Below are 8,168 nucleotides of genomic sequence, written 5' to 3'. Positions count from 1 at the left end.
ACTATTGTCTGTTCAGGGGTTATGCGTATTTGCATGTCAGTTCTTTGGTTAACCTCTTCCCCCCTTTCCCTCTGAAACTCGTCAGTCTGTTGCCTGCTTCAATGTCTCTGACTGGTGTGCTTATAAGATGGAAATCTGGACCCAGACACACAGACCCACACGGGAAGGAAGAGCTCTACAAGCCAAGGACAGCAAGGCTGCTGGCAACGCCAGGAGCTGGAGCCTGGAACGGATTCTCCCTGTCTCCGAAGGAAGCAGCCCTGCTGACACCTGGATTTCAGAGGTCTAGCCTGCAGAACTGTGTGAGAGTAAGTTCTACTGTTTGAGCCACCCAGTGTGGGGTAACTTACTATAGCAGACCTAGAGGATGAAAGTACTGGTGTCCCAGAGACAGCTTAGTAACTTGCCTAGCACCCCAACTCCTGCACCATGGAAGCTTCAGGACTTTGGGATGGAAGGGAACTAAGACCCCATCTGCCAGAAAATGAAGTTGTCTCAGACTTCCATTGGCAAGTCCTCCACTAACCAGTGGGCCAAACACCCATGTGTCTGATGTGGCACAAAGATAAACTTTCGGCAAATCCCTCGCGTGAGCAACGGCAACACACTGGCTTCAGTGCTCTAATGCAGCATCATGTGGCTCACTTTTATACTGAAGCAGCATATAGTCTTTTTTCCCCTCAAAATATATTTTTATTGATTTGAGAGAGAGAGAGAGAGAGAGAGAGAGAGAGAGAGAGAGAGAGAGAAACATCGATCGGTTACCAATTGGGGATCGAACCTGAAACCTGGTTATGTGCCCTGACCCCAGGAATCCAACTGGCAACCTTTTGGTGCACGGGACGACGCTCAACCAACTGAGCCACACTAGCCAGGGCTGAAGTGGCATATAGTCTTGTCATTAAATGCACGCGACCTGCCAACAGCTTCATCTGCTGGGTGCCTCTGACAATGTAGCAGAAGTTGCAGGTGCAGGTGGAAAGACTTCATCTTCTGTCCCCTGATGAAGAACTTGCCAGATCAGGAACCTCCGGACAAGACATGCTGATGGGCTGATGGGGCGGGCAAGTAGCTTTGGGACTTGGGGAGAGGGAGTTCTGAACTGGCTGCGCCTCGTCTGGAAAGCCGCAGGCCCCTCTCTGTGCGGTGAAAATGGCACCTGTGTGCAGCAGTCCCACTAGGACACACAGTGCTGTGACTGTATCCCCACTGGCCATCTCAGCACCTAGGGAACTCTGTGTGGCAGCCTGCAGCTCAGAGACCTGGGCTGTGAAGATGCACCAGTCAGGGCCAGGTTTTCCCCATGAAGATGCCACAGGCTGGGGTGGGGATCAGGACTGGGAGAACCAAAGTGGAAGGATGAGGGCTGGGTGCTGGGGTCACGAGCAGGGGCTGCTCCCTTTCCTCGGGTGAAGATGACAGAGATGCCAGTGAGGTATGGGGTTGGGGAGTAGAGGGTGTTATGGGTTCACTCAGCAAGACAGATCACCGACTCAGAATTTAAATTTAAGAGGCTTTATTAAGCTGGCCAGCTGACTACAGTTACAGCACCCTGCCGAAGCAAAGGCTGAACTGCAGCACAGATTACAGGAGCTACATTTTATTATTAAATTTTGTGGAGGCCCAGAGAAAATGTGTCTTTCAAATTCTGGGCCCCCCAATATGGAGGAAACTCTCTTTATTTATACTTTTTCCAGTCTTTTGTCTCCCAGATTTGGAATGAGACTTCGGGCCTTCTGAGAAAGAAGGCCTGCGTGCTGGGAAGGGGCCATGAGACCATATCTCAAGGCCTGGCCTGATGTCAGTACCTTCCTGTCTATGTGTTTTAGGAACAGACAGCACAGCATGCCCCGTCTGGCCAAAGCGCCAGATATGCAGCCCAGCACAAGGGCATACTGCCTTCCTGCTGTGGGGTGTGTCTAGCTTGAACAGCACAGCAAAGAGGCTGCAGGGGATGGTGGTGGGAAGGCTGTCTCACAATCCTACAAAGGCCTTATCCGACTGAGAACTAAATTCCAAGTCTTTTTGTGGCCACCAGTTGTCTCTCTATCTCCTACTGTGCAAACTCCCATTCCACGGCGGGCTCCCTCCTACCCAGGGCCCTCGCATGTGCTGTGCTTTTCTGCCTGAACGATCTTCCCTCATTTCCTTCCAAGTAACTTCTCAGTAAGGCCTCACCTGCCCCTTATGTAAATTTGTCCACACCTCCTACCTTTCCTATCCCTCTCCCCAGTTTTAGTTTTTCCCAGTGGCACTTACCACTTCTAACATAGTATGAATGTTGTTGATCTTGCTTATTGTCTTTTTCCTGCACTAGAAGGTAAGTTCTCTGAGGGCGGGGATTTCTACTTCTCTTGTTTAGCCAGACCTGCAGTGCCTAGAAAAGTGCCTGGCCCCCAGGAGGTGTTTAACAGGCACTTGTTGAATTGAATGAACTAAGCGGTGATCATTGTTTCTCTTTGGGTCTTGTCCCATTTCTCATCCCCCTCTTCCCACTTCTGACTTCCGGGCCCCTCCGCTTCTTTTCCTGGAGCCGCCTGACACCAGTTCTGCCCGGTGGGGAGGGGACACTGGGGAGCTGTTGGCTCCATCCTCCAGGGACCAAATTTTGAACAGGAAGCAGTAGGGAAGGGGTATGTCATCGGGGCCTGGGTGACTCTGCATAAAAAGAGGGCGTGTGTGCTCCCAGGTGGTTCGCCCACCCTCACTTTTCGGGGTGCAAGAGCCTTCTGGCGGAGTGTCTGCGGGGTGAGCAGGTCTAACCCTGGCTCCTCCACTTCCAGGCTGGGCGGCCTCAGCCAAGTCTCTCCCAGTCTCTGGGCCTCACCCAGAGGGTGCGGGACCGCCACGTACCTATCGACGATTGGTCGCTGAAGTCAGCCAAGGGCAGGGGCTCTGCCTTGCGCAACCACCTGGTTCACGGTCGGCTTTCCGAGCAGCTGGCCCGGGTCCCCGCCTCACACTCGGCAGCGCATTTCCACGCACCCTGCCTCACGTAGGCTCGGGCCACCTTGTTCTTCGGGCAACACTGGGCCCGCGGCACAGCCGAGGGAACCGAGGTCCAGACGCAGAGGGCGGGCTTCTTACCTTGTAAGTGGACGAACCCGCCCTGCAGACGGCCGCGAGCGGAAGCCGGAGCTGGAGGGCAGCCGCGAGCTTCTCCGTCCCGAGCCCCGCTTTGGGGTCGCTCTCCAACCCCTCCCGCCACAGACAGAAACCGGTTTCAAGGAAGCCGCCACCCTGGTCACGTGTCCCGTCCGGTCATGTGAGCGCTCGGACCAATCGCCAAGGCTAGGACTGGGAGGCCTTAGGATTGGCCCATCCCTGCCAGGGGGCGGGGCTTTGCTCCGAGGAGAGGGAAACATAGTCAGCCCCTCCCGGCCCAGTGCTGTCATCCGCGTGAATCTCGCTCGCTCGCTCGCGAGACCCGAGGCCCGGCTGGTGACTCTAAGCCCCACAATGCACCGGGCAGGGGTGGGGCAGCGCGTATTGGCGCCGCCTCGCGCGCCGCTTGCGTCATCTTTCTGAGTCGGCCTTGAAGTAATGGCGCCAGTCGTCCTGAAACCTTGGTTCGGCTTCCCATTGCATGGAAAACTGGGACAAGTTTCAAAACGTGGACGCAAGGGCCTCACACCGCCGTCCTTTCCTGCCTCCAGGCCCCTGTCCCCGGGCTTCTGCAGCCCTCCGTTCCTTCCTCACGTCTGTCGTGGGCTCGCTCGCCTTCCAAGCACTCGCTGGATCGCTCTTGTTGCAGCTAGACTTGGGATATTTAAGCCGCGGTCCTTGGCTGGGCTTCCGGGGGCTGTGACCCCCTTCAAATTATATGCAGAATAGGGTGTGTAGGTGCAGCTGTGGGCTTGGGGTGGGAGGGGCTTTCATGAGACTCTGCTGAGAACCCCTACAGGACTGTCAGGGAGGTCTGTGCTTTGAGCAGGGCCTGGCACAGGTGTTCGAAGACGTGCTTCTTAGGCGGAGGAGAATAGGCTAACGTTATTTCTCTCAAGTACACTGCACTCACCTCAACGTGCTCCTGCAGGAATACTTGCTATTACCTGCACGCAACTTGATGGCACGCCTCCCTACGGGGGTCGTGCTTTTCGGTCCGGAATGCGCATCCATTCGTCCTTCCATCAAATACCGATGGAGCCTTATGTGCTTGGGGTGAAGGAGTGGGTCCAGCGCCAGACACTGGAGACTTAGTGAACCACACGAGCCCAGGCACTGTTCTTCGTTGCTAGACAGTGAAGGACTCACTCTGCCCAGAGAGGGCCACGCTTTGCTCCCAGCTCCTGGCAGGTCGCCGCTGAACCCTGATAGGAGTGTCTGTGTACCTGGGGCCTTGGGCCATGTTCGAGAGTCAATGCCAACAGTGGGATTTACCCACCGGGTTTTGGGCTGCACAATATCCACTCACCCTTTGGAGGGGCTGGACACTAAGGGCAGCCATGTAAATGCGACTGACCTCCAATGAAACTGCGGACACTAGGGCTTGGGTGTGCTTCCCTGGGTGACAACACTCCGCAGGGAGAGGACACCTGGAAGCTCTGAGACTGGTCTCGGTCACCATGACCCTGCCCTGTGCATCTTTTCTGGCTGCTGGCTTTATCTGTATCCTTTCACTCTCCTACATCGTAGCCACATGTGCTTCCTAGGGAATTACTGAACCTGAGGGTGGCCTTGGGGGCATCCTGAAGTAGGCAGCCCCCTTCCCACTGACACCCCTAGAGCACCTGGAAAGCCTGCTTCTCTCCTCTGCCCACTCCAGTGTTCGGGCTTCACTGGTTTCATTTGATCAGTAGGCTTTTTGTTCCGGTCTTGAAACTCATGAAGAATCAGGTCTGGAAGAAGCAACCTCTAGATTTCCTTGCAGGAACTTTCACTCTAGAATCACCTGGACTTTGACAACACTGAGAAAAAGCATTAAAACTCATTCAATAGTCATACTTGGTGTATTATTTGCTTTCAGCTCAAGACCAGCCAGTGATATGGCCGTGGCGGGGGGGTCAGCCTGGATTGTGTGGGTCTGTGGCAAAGTCCACACAGTGCCCAACATGGGGGTTTGCAAGGCCCTGTTTTTGTTCAGGAGGTGGCCCCCCTCTGGTGATAACGTTTGCTTTGGGTAACTTCGGATGGAAGAGCCCTTTTCAATAAGGTCTAAACACCCTCTAAACAAGTGTGTGATGAACAGGTGCCCTGGGCTCCCCTCACCTGTCTGGGGGAACTTGGGGCTCCAGGAGACCCCTGAGGAAAGGGTCACTGGCCTGGTGCCCTGAACTTTACAGCTACCTCGAGGCCAATTTCTACAAGACACATTTAGGAGACAGAAATGTAGACTCTAATGAAGCTACCACACCTGAGAGATCAGCCTTTTAAAAAATATTTTTATTGATTTCAGAGAGGAGGAGGGAGAGATAGAAACATCAATGATGAGAGAGAATCACTGATTGCCTCCTGCATTCCACCTACTGGGAATTGAGCCTGAAATCTGGGCATGTGCCCTTGACCTGAATGGAGCCTGGGACCCTTCAGTGCGCAGGCTTACACTCTGTCGGCTGAGCCAAAGCAGCTAGGGTGAGACCAGACTTATTGATATCACAATTTAGCGTGAGGATCCACCCTACTTTGCTTGTTGTCCCCTCAAATCCGTATTCTATGCTTACTGTGCGTGCATGTGGGTCATGGTGCGTGTGTATGGGGGAGCAAAACTTCTGGTACACAGACCCATTTGATAAAAGCTATTCCTGCAGAAAAGATAAGTACATAATTCCAGGAGGTCCATGGGGGTTCCCGAGTCTGGGGTAAAGCCCCTCACTGTCCACGTTGCTCTCCTTCCATCCCAACTGTGCTGAGTTACCCAGAGTGCCTGCGACTGGCTGCTTTTATTGCAGGAACTACTTTTATGGCAATTATGAGATGGAAGTTAACTAAACTTATTGTAGTAATCACTTCAGGATGTGTATGTTGAGTCACTACACTTACCAGCACGTCCGAGCCAACCAGACTATCCTAGATGCCTATGGAGTGGGAGCATGTCCCAGCTCTGTGGCTCACCCTACACTTTCCTGGATGTGATCAGGAAACGCTTTGGACAGAAAAGATGAATTAGTTTCTTTACTCCCCGCCCCATTCCCAGTCTATGGAATTTACATAATACTTTTGGAAAAAGCAAAAAAACATGAGACAGCACGCCCGAGTTGGGGGTGGGGGGCGGACACTCGTCTCTTCACCCCTAGGAACTACTTCTTTCTCTAAAAAAGTGTTCTTAGTGGATTTTAAATTTTGCGGTAGTGAAACCCATTCTGCCCCCCCCCCCCATGAATCTTATATAAACCACACGTCTATTAAACAAATAGGAGCTGAATTTTTGAAAAATTTATAGGTTCATATTAGTAACAAAGTTAAATGAAAACAGAAGCTAATGGGTTGCTGGTCTCCAAAGTGTTGAAATGTGGTATATCACGTGATTTTTTAAAAAAGTAAAATATTACAGAATGTAATTCACATAAAAACAGCTTCTGAAGTGTGGGTGCGACCACTGGACTAGATAGTGTCTGAGGTTCTAGTTCTAGGTCAGAAGCCCTCCCGTGTTCATGGCCACCCTGATGCTGCAGGTTTCTCTGGCGATCCTGGAGCCTCACATGTGTGGCCTTCCCCTAAAATGCTCTAGGTGTTTCCACAGCGTCTGCAGTGGTGAGGGGAGGAATCCAGGGCTATGCCACTTGGGTTGAAACCTGGCTGCATTCAGTACTTGTGTGACCTTGGGAAAGGGACTTAACCCTTGTGTGCCTCAGTTTCCTCACTTGTCAACACGCTGTGAGAATGAACCAACACAGGAAAATGAGGCGCCTACAACAGCCTCGGTACAAAGGCGGCGGTAAGGCATCAGCTATTGTCATTACTGTTGAGTGTCAGACCAATCTTCATGGAAGGAGACACAAAGCCGGTTCAACTTCGCTTTTAGGCCTCTTGCTACCGTAAAGCAAGTGCAGCAAGAAGCTGGACTTAACCCGCAGCATGCCTCTAGTCTAAGTTTTTCTGGAGAATTCTTCTTGAGCTGAAGGAAGTTGCTAAACACTACGGCTTCTTCCAATTCCAAGATGGGAGATGACGAGGCCGCACCTGAGGAGACAGCGTTTGGGAACTGCAGCAGACGGCTCCCGGGTGGAAGCGGTGACTGTGCGGCTCCCAAACTCCCCTACAGGGTTACCAGGCGCTCAGGCCAGACACTCGGGGAAGTCCCGGTCCCTTTCCTGCACTCCAGCTCCCAGCGTGACCTCTTCCACCGTGAGGAGGAGTCACAGGCACAACTCACCTGCTGGAATGTCGATCAGGCGCGACTGTGGAGGTGATGAAACCTCCTCCATCCCACAGGAGGTGGGTCACCTAAGACCCCGCATTCCTATTCTCGGAGAGTCTACTCTTATTTCCCAGACGTTTCAAGAATCATTCTAAACATGATCGGGGCTCGAATAATCCATTTCCATAAACTGTGTCCCAATTCGCATTTGGTTCAAAGAGAGGTGGTCGGTATGAAAACACCTCTACTTCTGCCCGTAGAAAATGAGTTACAGAACGCTGGGGCAGGACCTGCCATCATGGGCCGCACAGCAGGCACCAGCCTGGAGCCGCGCCAGCGCCGCCTGCCCACCTTCCAGCCAGTGTCCTGGGCTAGGCCGCCCGACCCTGGCAGTGACTTGATTAATGGTCAGAAGCAGCTGGCCCAACACCATGGCTACATTTAGTTTCATGATGAGCATTAAAATCCACATGTTCTTTATTTAGTCCATATAATACACCATTTTTAGAGTTTTTAAAAATTAGATAAAAGAGCATATTAAATGGCAAGTGTATGAAGTTTCTCTTCATAAACAATGTCAAAACAAAAAGTTTTGAGTTACAAAATGTTTAAAAATATGTAGGTACTTAACATTTCACTAAAGCATAAAGTTACAGATATTTTCTAAAGAAAAATAATTGTGCCACTTACCTATTTTTGCTGTTTCTATGAACTTTTTTATTCTGTACATAGGACATTTTGTACAAAATATGAAGTCTACATTTTTATTATTACCATAAAACAAAGATACAATGTATGTACAATATTAAAAGGAAGCCATACTACAGCCACACTAAAAAGACACTCGGGACAGTGACATTTGATGTACAGA

The sequence above is a fragment of the Myotis davidii genome, unplaced genomic scaffold (genome assembly GCF_000327345.1).
Source record: "Myotis davidii unplaced genomic scaffold, ASM32734v1 scaffold60, whole genome shotgun sequence".
NCBI lineage: Eukaryota > Metazoa > Chordata > Mammalia > Chiroptera > Vespertilionidae > Myotis > Myotis davidii.
The sequence above is the reverse complement of the archived record's forward strand: the minus strand, read 5'-3'. Positions refer to the sequence as shown.